The following is a 13,997-nucleotide window of genomic DNA, read 5'->3' as shown; positions in this document are numbered from 1 at the left end:
TTCATCAATTCCAAAAATAGACAGGCCAGAGTTACATTTGCTGAAAAACACCTCATGAAGCCAGCTCAGTTCTGGAAAAGTATTCTATGGACAGATGAGACAAAGATCAACCTGTACCAGAATGATGGGAAGAAAAAAGTTTGGAGAAGAAAGGGAACGGCACATGATCCAAGGCACACCACATCCTCTGTAAAACATGGTGGAGGCAACGTGATGGCATGGGCATGCATGGCTTTCAATGGCACTGGGTCACTTGTGTTTATTGATGACATAACAGCAGACAAGAGTAGCTGGATGAATTCTGAAGTGTACCGGGATATACTTTCAGCCCAGATTCAGCCAAATGCCGCAAAGTTGATCGGATGGCGCTTCATAGTACAGATGGACAATGACCCCAAGCATACAGCCAAAGCTACCCAGGAGTTCATGAGTGCAAAAAAGTGGAACATTCTGCAATGGCCAAGTCAATCACCAGATCTTAACCCAATTGAGCATGCATTTCACTTGCTCAAATCCAGACTTAAGACGGAAAGACCCACAAACAAGCAAGACCTGAAGGCTGCGGCTGTAAAGGCCTGGCAAAGCATTAAGAAGGAGGAAACCCAGCGTTTGGTGATGTCCATGGGTTCCAGACTTAAGGCAGTGATTGCCTCCAAAGGATTCGCAACAAAATATTGAAAATAAAAATATTTTGTTTGGGTTTGGTTTATTTGTCCAATTACTTTTGACCTCCTAAAATGTGGAGTGTTTGTAAAGAAATGTGTACAATTCCTACAATTTCTATCAGATATTTTTGTTCAAACCTTCAAATTAAACGTTACAATCTGCACTTGAATTCTGTTGTAGAGATTTCATTTCAAATCCAATGTGGTGGCATGCAGAGCCCAACTCGCGAAAATTGTGTCACTGTCCAAATATTTCTGGACCTAACTGTATATCATTCTGAGATACTCTGTGTGGCTTTGTTATGTGAATCTACAGAAAAAATACTCTTAAAAGCCAAAATGTAAAATTTTCTACAAAATATTCTTAACACAAAAGCAAGATAATATATTTCTGAGTCTAACACACCCTTAAAGGGGTTGTCCGACATAACAAAAAATTTTGAGTTTAACTAATCTGCGCTGTATTGTCATATTAATCACCACTACATTGTTATTTTTTGTTTTCTAACTTTTGTTCCTCTTGAATTCACCCTTTATTCTCTGCAGCTCCTTGTTTACATTCAGCTCCAGCAAACATGACCACTTCCTGTGCAAAACCTCCCAGTCAGAGCTGGCACCGCCCGGCCTCAGTGTCCAGCCCCTCCCCAGTGTCCAGCCTCGCCCCCTGCCCGCCCCCTGCACACACAGTCCCTGTCAGTATATTCTGCCCCAGCACCTGACCTGTTATCACTTCTCTGACCATGGTGGTGGGATCTCTGATTCTCATCCCTGTTAGAAGACTAGACGTGGAACTGCTGCAAGGGAACGTGACCACCATGAGTTATACTATAATGCTGAGCTTGGTTGGCTGCAACTCACAAGACTAGTAAGATTTAAACAACTCAATGGGAACTAGGACTGTATCTGATTATACCTTGTAGAATTGTAACATGCTGGAAGATATGTGCCCGCTATCTGAATTGTGAAGTTGATGCAAAGAATGAACCATTGAGTAAAGAGTTGTTGTTTGAAATGAACTGTTGGTCTTTTTGTGAATATGAGTCGTCATATACTCCTGATCACATCACAGGTAGTAAGCCGCCTGCATGGGTTCCTAGCTCCTATGACACAGGTCTACGCACCCAGCCAAGACCAGCTTTTCAATGTAGCGTGTCTGGGAGTAAATGCATCACCCACGACTACCACTACGCACCACCCTACACATACATAGCCTTATGTGTGCATATAATATTTTTATATTGCCACATATACCTGCAGCAGTACAATACAGCAGACATTTGTGATTACATTCCTCAACCTGCAATGATGAGATGATGCTGCGGAATGTGTCCTGGTCTACACAGGAAAGCCAAAAAAATTAGGTTCTGAAAACAAGAAATGACAGCCCATTATGTGTTCTCCACAGTATAGAACGAGAATATTTAGAGAGATTTTCTTCTTTTTCATTTGAAGAGAAAGCCATACTAAACAAAAAGTCAGTTTCCAATTATAGATTATTTTAAATTTGAAAAATATATTTCCAGAGCACATTTAAGCACATTCTAAAAAAGTAAGTGTAATTATAATCATATGTGAGCAAAGATGACATTATTTTGGGTCTTTTATATGATTTCTTGGTATTCAATATATAGTAGATGAATTCCCTGTCTGAACATCCAGCCTTCAGGCAGTTGGGTCCTTTCACAGTTTGAATGCTGCACGTAGAGACTTTACTTCCCAGGGTGATCTACCCAAGCAAGACACAGATGTTTTATCCCAGCAGATCTGGTCCTGCCACATTTTGCGGATATAGAGTCTCCCAAGGGGAGTCATGGTGACCCTGTCTGTGCTCAGACACTTGTGTAAATATTTAGCGCTGCAGCTCGTGACATGCGGTACAATGAAAAATGGCGTGATGGGTCTGATTGGAACATAGCCAAATGTGCAGCTGGCAGCAGTCTATCTTCAAGAGAGTATACAAATCTTTTCCTCGAAATGACCACTAGATTGAATGGAATGATGTGCAAAAAGAAAAAGCTAAATATATATATGTGTACTCTGGATATCATTCAAAGCCTATCACATACAGGACTTTCTAAGAAACATCGTTGGTTGTTAAAGTGGCTCTAAAAATAGTATTCTGTAGAAAGGATATGCAGCTATATTCTAAGGTCTTGTTCACACGCTGCCTTTTTGCTACATGTTTTTTTAAGGGTAAAAAATGCTGCCCTTTACAGTAGCAGCAAAGTGAAAGACTTCTGAAATCTCTGGCACATGCTTCTTATTTTGTCTTTGGGAATTTGAACCATTAAAAAAGTATCTGCAGAATTTCAATTCTTTTAGTATTTTTAACACTTTTAAATGAATGGGAAAACCACAAGTAAAAAAAAGCACCTAAAAAAGCGTTAAAAACACAAAAAATGTGTATTTTATGCACATTTCTTCCCTGCAACACCCTGGTTTTTGTTGCAGAAAAACCTTTAAATACTCAATTTGTGTACATAACTATGTAACTAATTTAGTCAATCCGTGTGTGTGTGTGTGTGCTTGTGTGTGTGTCTGCCGTCTGTGTGACAGGTACCGTAAAAAAATGGATGATACTGAAATGAATTGTATTTTAAGTAAGAATAATTTAGAATAATATGTTAAACTAAAGCGGGCTTTACATGCTGCGACATCGCTAGCATTGGCTAGCGATGTCGAGCGCGATAGCACCTGCCCCCGTCGTACTTGCGATATTGTGTGATCGCTGCCGTAGTGAACATTATCGCTATGGCAGCGTCACACGCACATACCTGTGCAGCGACGTCGCTATGACCGCCGAACAATACCTCGCTCAAGGGGGAGTTGCGTTTGTCGTCATAGCGACGTCACTGCGGTGTCACTAAGCGGCCAGCCAATAGAAGCGGAGGGGCGGAGGTGAGCGGGACGTAATACCACCTCCTTCCTTCCGCATTGACGGTGGACGGAGGTAAGGAGATGTTCGTCACTCCTGCGGTGTCACACACAGCGATGTGTGCTGCCGCAGGAATGACAAACAACATCGCTAATAAGCAATTAACGATTTTTTGATTCAGGACGACCTCTCCGGGGTGAACGATTTTGGCCACTTTTGCGATTGACTAAGGTCGCTCGTACATGTCACATGCTGCGATGTCGTTAACGTCGCCGGATGTGCGTCACAAACACCGTGACCCCGACGATCATACGTTAACGATATCGTAGCGTGTAAAGCCCGTTTAAGGCTAGATAGATAGATGGATAGATAGAATAGATGGGTGATACATAGGTAAATAGATATGATACCTCTTCCAATCGTGTGAACAGGTGTGTATCTGTTCATGATACATAAAATCTACAAAAAAAGAGGAACAGTCGAACACAATAATGGCAAAAAAAATGTTTGATTGTTATTAGTAGTTTAAAGCTTTGCCATTATAGTGTTCGACTGTTCCTCTTTTTTGTAGATTTTATGTATCATGAATAGATATGCACCTGTTCACATTATTGGAAGTCAGTCTTTCTTTTTTTTGTTGTATCTAATATGGAGGGATGTCCTTTGACTGGCTGTATACTCCAATCCCCACCTAAGCCACAGGTGTTCTAAACTTTTATTGGTGGGTCACTCGTCGCCCTTACATGTAGGTTTTTAGAAGCCCAGACAGAGGCAGTAGAATAGAGTAGGGCCCAGTACAATGAGGTTGCTGTGACGTGGCTACTGGGCAGGTATTAAGATGGCTATTCTAATGTGCAAACACTTCAAAAAATGTTTCTAGATTCTTATTAGTCGTTTAAAACTTTGCCATTATAGTGTGCAACTGCTCCTCTTTTTTGTAGATTTTAGATAGATAGCTTGTACGGCTATTTAGCCAAATAAATAATTAAAGGGAAAAAAATAATGTGGGGTCCCCCCTATTTTTCATAACCAGCACAGGTACAGCAGACAGCAGTGGGCGGCAATGGTCAGCTGTCTGCTGTACCGTGGCTAATTATCAAAAATAGAGGGAACTGCAATGCCGTTTTTAAATTTATTTCTTTATTTAAAAATGTAAATAAAAAATAGTGTGGGATCCCCTCTGTTTTTCATAACCAGCCAAGGTAAAGCAGACAGCTGAGGGTTGAGTCTGCAGCTGCTGCTTTACCTGTGCTGGTTATGAAAAATAGAGGAGATCCCATATCATTGTTTTCCTTTAATTATTTAATAATTTGGCTAAATAGCTGTACTATCGGTCTGTATGTCTGTCTATCTAGCATTTATCTATCTTTGCAAATCTTTTACACATAAAAAAAACCCCATTAAATTCAGTACCATCTGTTTTTTTTCCATATGTGTCATATGGATGTCACATGGATGCCATCCATGTAATGTCCATATTTTATCCGTGGTGCTGGAAAAAAAAACGTCTATGTGTCCAAGTGGATCACATGGATACGCAGAACACATGGTCCTTGTGAAAACATGGAGGTGTGTTTCTAATTAGTATGCATGTGAACATGTCTCCAGTATGTGTCAAAACGGCCACCACACATACCGGAGACAGGGACAAGTTAGTGGGACCTTAAATAGATTATATTATTATTATTTATTATTATAGCGCAATTTATTCCTTGGCGCTTTACATGTGAAAAGGGGTACAAGATTTGCGAAGATCATAAGCAGCTAAAATACTCCTTCTATTATATGGTTTGCTGCTTCAGTACCACTGCTGATCTGGTACTCTTTACCCATTTGACCACTGCAGCCAATCATTGGTCTCAGAGGAATACAGTATGAGACTACTGAGGCTAGTGGTTACCTGCAGCCATCACATATGTAGTTGACAACTCTTTTAAGGCAAAAGGTAGACTGAATTGGTTACGTAAATATACCAAGCAATATTCCAATCCCACTCTACTGCTGTGTGTCTAAAGATTTTCTCAACATAATTTTGGATTATTGGGACTAAGGTCCTGGTCCCGGTGTGTGACCTAATAATAGTTTCTGCATTTTCCCAGACATTAGGATTTCTGGATGTCAGGAATGAAATCTTGTTTTTTAAAATTAAATAATGAAGTTATCAATTAATGGAGAAAAATTATATTTTCCATTTGTTTCAGCACAAGTGGTGGTCTTCACCAATCCGAGCTTCAGAGAAGTCTCTATGATCTATCAAAAGTTTTCAGAAAGTTTAGTTATATGTGACGCCCTGGGCAAGCCAGGGGTCACAGGTCACAACACCACACACACCCCCACCCCCAGCAGTTCACAGCAGACATCCCCAAAGTGACCTGCTTTCTGCCTCGGGCTCAGACTGACACACCAGGTGGGCGGAGTCAAAAGATGTAGACGCCCACCCTGGAGTGAGCTGGCCTGAGGCAGGAAACAAGCGGAGAGTGAAGTTCAGGAGTGAAGGAGAGAGGAAGTCTGCAGAGAGGCAGACGCAGACTGGGGCCTAGGTTGGAGCCTAGGGCCCCTGTGCAGAAAGTCAGGCAGACGGTAGTGGCCGTCTGCAGGGAGCCGGGGAGCCAGTTGGTGGAACCGCAGGTAGCCGGGGCTGGGAGGTGGCCCCCCGGTACTGAATCGGGGAGCCAGCTGGAAACCGGAGAGCAGGAAGAGTGTGCACGGAGGCGAAGGAAAGGACTTACACTAACAACCTGGGGTCAGGGGAAAAACACCGCAGCCGCCTGTGGGACCCGTCCATCCAGCCGTTTGTTTCAGCAAAGACTCTGTGTGCTTCATTGGGCTGAGTGAGTACCACCGTGCCGTGCGGCACAGCGCTGCCCCTGCGCCCCTGCACCTCCACAGGCCCCATACCCGCCTGTCCACCATCCCAACCCCATCACTGGGCCCCGGGATCACCAACCCCTACCCACGGAGGGACAACACAACAACTGGCTGCTCCACACCATCACTCCCGGGATCCCCAGCCAGAGCAGCGGTGGTGTACATTCAATCACCACAACCGTGGGTGGCGTCACGGACAATAAACTATCCCCAAATCCCAATCCCCTTTCACTCACGGGCGAGGAGCGCCGCTCGAGTCCCCGGGATCCGGCCCATCGCTCGAGCCACCGAGCAGCGGCAGGCCGCAGCAGCCGCGGCAGCCGGACCCGAGCAGTGGGAGAGCGCGGCGTCCCCTCCTCCGCCTGCGACAACTTGGCGTCACGAACAGGATCTTACCGCTCTGCCGTTGGGTAGAGGTGCGCCTTGTGACCGCCGGAGGTGTCCGGCCAAAAATTTTGTAAAACCGCCATCTTGGGCGCGAAAATTTCCCGCTCGAGCGTCTTCCCCGAGCAGGAAAGGCGCGAAAGTGGAGCCCCGCCCCCTGAAGAAGGAAGTGCTAAAAAGAGGCTAAGGGGGACGGGATGGCGTCCGGCCGCATGTGAACCGCGGCTGTGGAAGCAGGGACGCCAGGACTCTGCCAGCATTTGGTTCCTGGAAGAGGCTGCCGCAGTGATGCACCGACCCGTTACCCCTGTTACCGGTAGCGGAGCCCGCAGTGTCTGTGGGGGAGGACCCAGACCTGGGGTCCCCAGGCCTCACCTTTGTCACCGCCCTGCCACCGGCCCCGGCAGTCCGCCCGGCCGCGACGGAGATGACGACGGCTCTGGCAGTCCGCCCGGCCGCAACGGCAGCGAAGTACCGGTCCCGTTGACCAATCTGGAGCCGTTCCTGGACTGGGGTCAAGGGGTGCTGCCCACTTCCTAGGGGCAGCACCAAGGCTAGGTTATTTGGGTGGGTGACTGAAGGACCCGTTGCCGTTATTAAAAGTGTTTAATGTTTGATATGCCTCCCGTTGTGGGATGATGTTAGTATCCTTGTATTGTTTTTTTTTTTTTTTCCTTATCTTCTGCAGTTTAAAAGAAAATTAAACCGGTGATGGACGGGCAGCCCAAGGACGGTCTGCGTTTTGCTAAGGGGGAATGTGACACCCTGGGCAAGCCAGGGGTCACAGGTCACAACACCACACACACCCCCACCCCCAGCAGTTCACAGCAGACATCCCCAAAGTGACCTGCTTTCTGCCTCGGGCTCAGACTGACACACCAGGTGGGCGGAGTCAAGAGATGGAGATGCCCACCCTGGAGTGAGCTGGCCTGAGGCAGGAAACAAGCAGAGAGTGAAGTTCAGGAGTGAAGGAGAGAGGAAGTCTGCAGAGAGGTAGACGCAGACTGGGGCCTAGGTTGGAGCCTAGGGCCCCTGTGCAGAAAGTCAGGCAGACGGTAGTGGCCGTCTGCAGGGAGTCGGGGAGCCAGTTGGTGGAACCGCAGGTAGCCGGGGCTGGGCGGTGGCCCCCCGGTACTGAATCGGGGAGCCAGCTGGAAACCGGAGAGCAGGAAGAGTGTGCACGGAGGCGAAGGAAAGGACTTACACTAACAACCTGGGGTCAGGGGAAAAACAACGCAGCTGCCTGTGGGACCCGTCCATCCAGCCGTTTGTTTCAGCAAAGACTCTGTGTGCTTCATTGGGCTGAGTGAGTACCACCGTGCCGTGCGGCACAGCGCTGCCCCTGCGCCCCTGCACCTCCACAGGCCCCATACCCGCTTGTCCACCATCCCAACCCCATCACTGGGCCCCGGGATCACCAACCCCTACCCACGGAGGGGCAACACAACAACTGGCTGCTCCACACCATCACTCCCGGGATCCCCAGCCAGAGCAGCGGTGGTGTACATTCAATCACCACAACCGTGGGTGGCGTCACGGACAATAAACTATCCCCAAATCCCAATCCCCTTTCACTCACGGGCGAGAAGCGCAGCTCGAGTCCCCGGGATCCGGCCCATCGCTCGAGCCACCGAGCAGCGGCATGCCGCAGCAGCCGCGGCAGCCGGACCCGAGCAGTGGGAGAGCGCGGCGTCCCCTCCTCCGCCCGCGACATATACAGTTCTCTCTACCTATAGGATGACTGTTATAAACATTTATGATGCCTTTTTAGCAGCTTTTTAGTACTACAGTAGTCTGGTCATGTCCTCTCAAGCCACCTGGAATTTAGATGGATGGAAGACTAGATTATACAAATAGGATGGGCTCTAAATTTAATTTAGGTCAAAATTGTAGCTGAAAGGATTGAATTATTTCAGTGAACTCATTTTCTTTATAGGTTGATTTTGATAATTTTAGCTTTAACAGATGATCTTAGCTGAAAGGTCAAAAATTCGGAAATTTACCTCGGGTGATTTCATAGTTTTAATCAACAATGCTAATGTGTCGCCCTGGGCAAGCCAGGGGACACAGGTCATCACACCACCGCACCCTACATCCCAGTTAGGAACACCAAAGCTAACCAGAAATCCTTGTTGCCTTCCTCCAGAGGCTGATGATTCACACCAGGGGGTGGGCCAGGTGGTTGGCTCCGCCCACCGAGGAGTTCACAGCTCTGGAGGCGGGAAGAACCAGGCAGATTAGCCCAGGCAGGGCTTGAGTGAAGTTAAGATTAGCTCAGGGAGAGCTTGAGTAAACAGCTAAGTGAAGGAGTAAACAGAAAGTAAAGTGGTAAAGGAGGAAAGCAAGAGTGGTGACAGAAAAGAAGGAGAGTGAAAAGCCTGAAGTAGTCCAGCTGAGTGCAGGACAGGGTCAGCAAGGTAAGCAACGACGGTGACTGTCCAGAGGGGTGACTGTTCGGGAGTTCCTGGAAGGACCGCGGACAGGTAGAGACCCGGCGGTCTGGAGCAGCGTGCAAAGGACAGTCAGCACCAGGGCAGGGGCCTCTCGGACCCCGGCAAGGCTAGGAGTCGCCATAATTTGCCGAATCCATCAGTGAAGGGGAAGTCGATCCCCCAACAACCAAGTCCCGATTGAAGGCAACAGTCCGACCATTAAGGAGGAACACCGCCACCGCCAAGGCACCAGTTCCTCAGGGCCAGCGTCTGCGGGCAAAGTAGAGCTCCCCCGGTCCAGCTTGAAGCCGGGGAGCGGGTTACCGGTGGGAACCCATCGCTACCAACTTAGAATCATCAGGTGCAGGTCAGAGGGACATCACCGTTACCTACTGGGAGAGCAAGTGCAGCCGTCCGTGGGAACCGTCTTTCCAGCCGTGTGGTTTACCGTAAAACTGTGTCAACGTCTCAGGCTGAGTGAGTACCACAGTGCCGCAAGGCACAGCGCTGCCCCCGCGTCCCTGCGCCCACCAGGCCCTGCACCTCCCTCACCATCACCGGGCCCTGGGATCACCAACCCCTACCCACGGAGGGGCAACGCAACATCTCGCTGCTACACACCATCGTCCCCGGGCCTATAGAGCAGCGGTGGTGAAATCACCACAACCGTGGGTGGCATCACGGACAATAAACAATTCCCACACCCAACAAACCCCTTTTCACTCACGGGCGAGGAGTGCCGCTCGAGAACCCCCGGGATCCGGCCCACAGCTCGAGCCACCACTGAGCAGCAGCCGCCGGACCCGAGCAGAAGGGGTGAGCGTAGTGTGCTGACACCCTCTTCCCCGCCCGCGACAACTTGGCGTCACGAACAGGATCTTACCGCTCTGCCGTTTGGTGGAGGTGCGCCTTGTTACCGCCGGAGGTGTCCGGCAGAAAAATTTCAGAAGCCGCCATCTTTGGCGCTAAAAGTTCCCGCTCGAGCGTCTTCTCGAGTAGTAGAGGCGCGAAGGCCAAAACCCCGCCCCGAGAGAGGAGGGGCCGAAAAGAGCTAAGGGGGACGCGATGGCGGCTGGCTGCATGTAGCTGCAGCTATAAAAGCAGAGACGCCAGGACTCTGCAGCAATACCGGGGTCCTGGAAGGCACGATTGCCAAGATGTACGACCCAACTCCCAACGAGGAAGCCCCTGCGCCCGGCACGGCGACGTGGTTGAGGGACCGGACCGTCCCGCTGAGTAATCGTCTGCAGGCCCATATGCAACTCCTCCTGGAGGAGTGGGAGACCGACATGGCGGACGTGGTGGCTGCTATGTGGAGACGCGAGGCAGAAGAGGATTTGTAGGAGCGGGTAAGCGACCCACGCCCCTGTATTCCTGAGGGATCGGCCGTTGGAGCTGAGGGGCCGGCCGGCTTCCGCTCACCCTACCTCTCTCCCTGCTACCCGTAATAGCTGCTGCCGCCCCATCATTGGGCCCGCTACCTGCCCAACCGGTAGCGATACCCTGCCCAGCCGCTCCGGCGGACCAGCCGGCTACAGACGTCCGGGACGTCCCTGAAGTATACCAGGGGGAACCGCTGGAACCGCGGCCCCTTAACAGCATGGTGCCAGAAGTCCCAGTGGAGACTGTGCCAGACCCTGAGCCCGAGACCGTGGCCTGGATGAAGGCCTGGGTGATGCAATTCCACCAGCGTCAGCAGCATCGGATCTTCTGGATGATGGAGCAGTGGACCAACGAGGTGGAGGAGCTGCTTACAACTGCCCCGATGTACGGAGGGGAAATGAATGTAGCAGAGTCGACTGGTGACCCACGTCCCTATGTCCTACCAGGACCGGCCGCTGCGGCTGAGGGGCCCGGCCTAGTCTCGGCCTATGCATCGCCCTTGCCGTTACTTATGGGGCGCCTTAATGTAAGCTCGCCTAATCTGCTGCCCAGTGCTACCGCAGAAGGGGCTGAAGTGCGGGATGTTGGAGGCCAGGAGGCTGCGACAGCTGGCGGCAACCCGCCTGACGCAGGAACACGAGATGACGACTCCGGCCCTAGTCCCGGGTCTGCTGCTGAGTTTGAAGAGGCAAGTGAGCGTTCCCGCTATGTAGGAGACCCCGTAGTTGTCCATACCCCGTGTACCGGTGGAAATGGGTACCGGGTGCCCCTGTCACCGCAGGCATGTCAGTGCATGTTTGATGTGCCGGTGGCAGAGGACGGGTCCGCCTCAGCAGAAAAGTATGAGTAGGGCAGTGGATGCCCGCTGCAGCAGTCCCCGTTGGGACCACCATTTTGTTTGAAAGTTTTGAAAAATGATAAGAAAAATGATACCGAGTACTTCACCAGATTGTCTGCTTGATTTGCAACCGGCCGGAGCCGGCACCGTTGTCCCAGTGGGGACCGTTTAAAAGTTGTTTTGCATGGAGGACTTTCCATGGACAAGCCCGTGAACTTGCAGGGCAACCACAAACGTTAAGTGGCTTGTAAATAAGTTGTTTACCGTTACCGTTTTCCGCAATGCCGCCTCCGGAGAGGCAGGTTGGAGGGAGGGCCCTCAGCAGAGCAGGCTGGGGCCCAGCCACCAAAGGAACCAGTGGCTACCCTCTGGAGGGGAAGGACAGATCCCGCTCGGGTACTGTGTGCTGGACTGTGGGTCAAGGGGTGCTGTCTGGGCTTTAGGGGCAGCATCAGGGCCAGGTTGCTTGGGTGGGAGAGAGCGGAAACCGTAACCGTAAACCGTTTGAAACGTTTAAGAAATGTGCCTCCCGTTATGGGAAGAATTCATTAAAAATGTAAATATGTTATTGTTTTACCATGTTATCTTTTGCAGAAAAATAAAACCGGTGTTGGACGGGCAGCCCGCGGACGGTCTGCATTTTGCTAAGGGGGAATGTGTCGCCCTGGGCAAGCCAGGGGACACAGGTCATCACACCACCGCACCCTACATCCCAGTTAGGAACACCAAAGCTAACCAGAAATCCTTGTTGCCTTCCTCCAGAGGCTGATGATTCACACCAGGGGGTGGGCCAGGTGGTTGGCTCCGCCCACCGAGGAGTTCACAGCTCTGGAGGCGGGAAGAACCAGGCAGATTAGCCCAGGCAGGGCTTGAGTGAAGTTGAGATTAGCTCAGGGAGAGCTTGAGTAAACAGCTAAGTGAAGGAGTAAACAGAAAGTAAAGTGGTAAAGGAGGAAAGCAAGAGTGGTGACAGAAAAGAAGGAGAGTGAAAAGCCTGAAGTAGTCCAGCTGAGTGCAGGACAGGGTCAGCAAGGTCAGCAACGACGGTGACTGTCCAGAGGGGTGACTGTTCGGGAGTTCCTGGAAGGACCGCGGACGGGTAGAGACCCGGCGGTCTGGAGCAGCGTGCAAAGGACAGTCAGCACCAGGGCAGGGGCCTCTCGGACCCCGGCAAGGCTAGGAGTCACCATAATTTGCCGAATCTGTTAGTGAAGGGGACGTAGATCCCCCAACAACCATGTCCCGATTGAAGGCAACAGTCCGACCATTAAGGAGGAACACCGCCACCGCCAAGGCACCAGTTCCTCAGGGCCAGCGTCTGCGGGCAAAGTAGAGCTCCCCCGGTCCAGCTTGAAGCCGGGGAGCGGGTTACCGGTGGGAACCCATCGCTACCAACTTAGAATCATCAGGTGCAGGTCAGAGGGACATCACCGTTACCTACTGGGAGAGCAAGTGCAGCCGTCCGTGGGAACCATCTTTCCAGCCGTGGGGTTTACCGTAAAACTGTGTCAACGTCTCAGGCTGAGTGAGTACCACAGTGCCGCAAGGCACAGCGCTGCCCCCGCGTCCCTGCGCCCACCAGGCCCTGCACCTCCCTCACCATCACCGGGCCCCGAGATCACCAACCCCTACCCACGGAGGGGCAACGCAACATCTCGCTGCTACACACCATCGTCCCCGGGCCTATAGAGCAGCGGTGGTGAAATCACCACAACCGTGGGTGGCGTCATGGACAATAAACAATTCCCACACCCAACAAACCCCTTTTCACTCACGGGCGAGGAGTGCCGCTCGAGAACCCCCGGGATCCGGCCCACAGCTCGAGCCACCACTGAGCAGCAGCCGCCGGACCCGAGCAGAAGGGGTGAGCGTAGTGTGCTGACACCCTCCTCCCCGCCCGCGACACTAAAAATATAGAAATTGGTATTTCCGTTGCTAGTTTTGGTGGTATTTTTTACTAAATAATAAGATAAATAATAAGTAATAAGATAAAGTAAATTTAGTTAATTAGGAAAGATATCAAAAGATTGCAATAAAAAAAAATTAATGTTCATTAACTATATTTACCATCTTTTGAAATCTTTTGAAATTTTAATCTTTCGAAATCTTTACTTATTGACTTTATTTACTTTATTTTTAATTGTTCGTGCACCATCACAAGTGCGTGCTCACTTTCATACCACAGTGGCGCTAATTCATCTTTTGAAATTTAATTAATCATTTAATTAATTAAATTAACCATATTATTCATTATGAATTTCAATTATGCATAGACTTTTTCATTTATTTATTTTAAGTTTTTCTTTTATATTCCTATTGCACAGTGACTTCCTTTTTTCTCCCAATACTTTTTATCTGTCGTCTTTTTATTTTACTACATGCTTAATAGCTACTGACATATAAAGAAACACTCACTATCCAAGTGACTTCTGATTTCAGCTCTTCTTTACCCTATATAAGTCTGGTATTATGCATCTATGAATCTAGAATGTGGTTTGTCTTGATGAAAAAGTCAGATGACTTTGAAATGCGTTGACAATAAACCACAATAA

At 49.6% G+C, this 13,997-nt stretch overlaps 1 protein-coding gene across 1 annotated transcript in view; it reads left to right on the top strand.

The window, feature by feature from the left end:
* Positions 1-13,997, top strand: part of RGS5 (regulator of G protein signaling 5) — a 193,576-nt gene that overhangs the window by 148,669 nt on the left and 30,910 nt on the right. The gene's annotated exons all lie outside the window — the stretch shown is intronic.

This window comes from Anomaloglossus baeobatrachus, chromosome 8 (genome assembly GCF_048569485.1).
Source record: "Anomaloglossus baeobatrachus isolate aAnoBae1 chromosome 8, aAnoBae1.hap1, whole genome shotgun sequence".
NCBI classification, from domain to species: Eukaryota; Metazoa; Chordata; class Amphibia; order Anura; family Aromobatidae; genus Anomaloglossus; species Anomaloglossus baeobatrachus.
This window is presented reverse-complemented; position numbering and strand designations above follow the sequence as displayed.